Below are 2,901 nucleotides of genomic sequence, written 5' to 3'. Positions count from 1 at the left end.
TGTCTTAACTGAACTGACCATCTGTACTGAGCTTATCCTGACTCTGTCTGTGCTGATCCTGACTCTGTCTGCACTGATCCTGACCCTGTCTGTACTGATCCTGACCCTGTCTGTACTGAACTGACCCTGTCTGTTCTGACCCTGTGTACTGAACTGACCCTGTTTGTACAGATCCTGTTTGTACTGTACTGACCCTGTCTGTACTGACCCTGTCTGTACTGTACTGACCCTGTCTGTACTGTACTGACCCTGTCTGTTTTGTACTGACCCTGTCTGTGCTGTACTGACCCTGTCTGTGCTGTACTGACCCTGTCTGTGCTGTACTGACCCTGTCTGTACTGTAGTGACCCTGTCTGTACTGTACTGACCCTGTCTGTACTGTACTGACCCTGACTGTACTGTACTGACCCTGTCTGTACTGTACTGACCCTGTCTGTACTGACCCTGTCTGTACTGACCCAGTCTGTACAGTACTGACCAGTCTGTACAGTACTGCCCCAGTCTGTACAGTACTGCCCCAGTCTGTGCTGTACAGACCCAGTCTGTACTGTACAGACCCAGTCTGTACTGTACAGACCCTGTCTGTACTGTACTGACCCTGTCTGTACTGTACTGATCCTGTCTGTTCTGAACTGACCCTGTCTGTACTGATCCCGTCTATACTGACTGAACTGATCCTGTCTGTACTGACCCTGTCTGTACTGAACTGACCGTTTGTTCTGTACTAATCCTGTCTGTTCTGAACTGCTCCTGTCTGTACTGATCCTGTCTATACCAATCCTGCGTACTGAATTTATCCTGTCTATTCTGACCCTGTGTGTACTGAACTGACCCTGTGTGGACTGCACTAACCCTGTCTGTACTGATCCTGTCTGTACTTACCCTGTCTGTATTGAACTGATCCTGCGTACTGAACATATCCTATCTGTACTGACCCTGTCTGTACTGAAGTGATTCTGTCTGTACTGTACTAATCCTGTCTGTTCTGAACTGATCCTGTCTGTACTGACCCCGTCTGTATTGAACTGATCCTGTCTGTACTGACCCTGTCTGTATTGAACTGACCCTGTCTGTACTGATCCTGCGTGCTGAATTTATCCTGTCTATACTGACCCTGTCTGTACTGAACTGATCCGGTCTGTACTGACCCTGTCTGTACTGAAGTGATCCTGTCTGTACTGAACCTGCCTGTATTGAACTGATTCTGCCTGTACTGATCCTGTCTGTGCTGACCCGTTCTGTACTGAGCTGATCCTGTCTGTACTGACCCTGTGTACTGAATTGATCCTGTCTGTACTGATCTTGTCGGTACTGAACTGATCCTCTCTGTACTGAACTGATCCTGACTGCAATAAACTGATCCTGTCTGTACTTAACTGATCATGTTCAACTCCAGGATATGCTGTCTGAAGTGACTTGATCTTGTCTGAACTGCTGTGATTCTGTCTGAACCGACCAGGTCATATCTGTATTGAGTTGATCCTGTCTGTACAGACCTTGTCTGCTGTACTGATCCTGTCTGTACTGATCATCTCTATACTAAACTGATCATACCTGTACTAACTAATCTAGTTCTTACAGAACTATTTATGTCCAACTCCAGGACATACCATCTGAACTGGCCTGAATCTCACTGAACTGACCCGATCTTGTCTATACTAAACTGATCCTGTTTGTACTGAACTGAACCTGTACTAGCTCGGGCAGTCTGTACAGATGCAGTCTGTACTGAACAGATCATGTCCACCTCCTGGATGTGCTTTCAGAACTGACCTGATTCTGTCTGAAGTGACTTGGTCTTTTCTGAACTACTCTGATTCTGTCTGAACTGACCAGAGGCTTCCTGAAGAAGTGCTTATGCTCGAAACGTCGATTCTCCTACTCCTCGGTTGCTGCCTGGCCTGCTGTGTTTTTCCAGCACCACATTTTTCAACAGATGCTATCTGAACTGAGTGATCCCATGTGAAATATCCTGACCCTGTCCAAACCCATCTGATGCTGAAGAAGCTGATCTGATCCTGACCAAACTAAATAGATATTATGTCCAAACTGACGTTTATGAACTGGAGCAGACCCTTCAGCCAGTTGAGCCTGCCTGCCATTCAATACAAACATGGCTGGTCAAATACATTGATGCCTTTTCCTCACCTCACACACACCAACTATACACCACTAGTGATCAAAAATCTATCAATCGCTACCTTAAACATAGACAAAGACTAAACCTCCATAGCCTTCTGTGGTGGAAAATTCACAGTCCTTTGAGTGAAAAGAAATTCTCCTCATCCCAGACCTAAGTGGCATTCCTCTTATTTTAAAATTATGCCCTGGTTCTAGATTTCCCAACCAGGGAAACATATTGCTTGAATTTTCTCCCTGTCTCCCATCAATTATTTTGTAAGTTTCAATGAGATCACCTCTCATTTGTCAAAACCCTAGAGAATACAGGCCCAGATTACCCAAATTCTCCTCATAGGATAACCCCACCATCCTTGGAACAAGTCTAGTGAACCTTGGCTGCACTTCTATGGCAATAATATCTTCCGTGAGATAAGGAGACCAAACTTTACAAAATACTCCAGGTGTAGCTAACCAAATTCCTATGAAATTGAAGGAATTGGCCAAACTGCCATAAACATTTTCAAATTGATTGATCCTGACTAGCATGAACTAACCTGTTGCTGTCCAAGCCTAGCTGATACTGCCTGTAATATCCTGATTCTGGATTAGTGGTGCTGGAAGAGCACAGCAATTCAGGCAGCATCCGAGGACAGGCAAAATCGACGTTTCAGGCAAAAGCCCTTCATCAGGAATAAAGGCAGAGAGCCTGAAGCATGGAGAGATAAGCTAGAGGAGGGTGGGGGAAGGGAGAGAGTAGCATAGAGTACAATAGGTCAGTGG

Source organism: Chiloscyllium plagiosum, chromosome 7 (assembly GCF_004010195.1).
Source record: "Chiloscyllium plagiosum isolate BGI_BamShark_2017 chromosome 7, ASM401019v2, whole genome shotgun sequence".
NCBI classification, from domain to species: Eukaryota; Metazoa; Chordata; class Chondrichthyes; order Orectolobiformes; family Hemiscylliidae; genus Chiloscyllium; species Chiloscyllium plagiosum.
Note: the sequence above shows the minus strand (reverse complement) of the source record.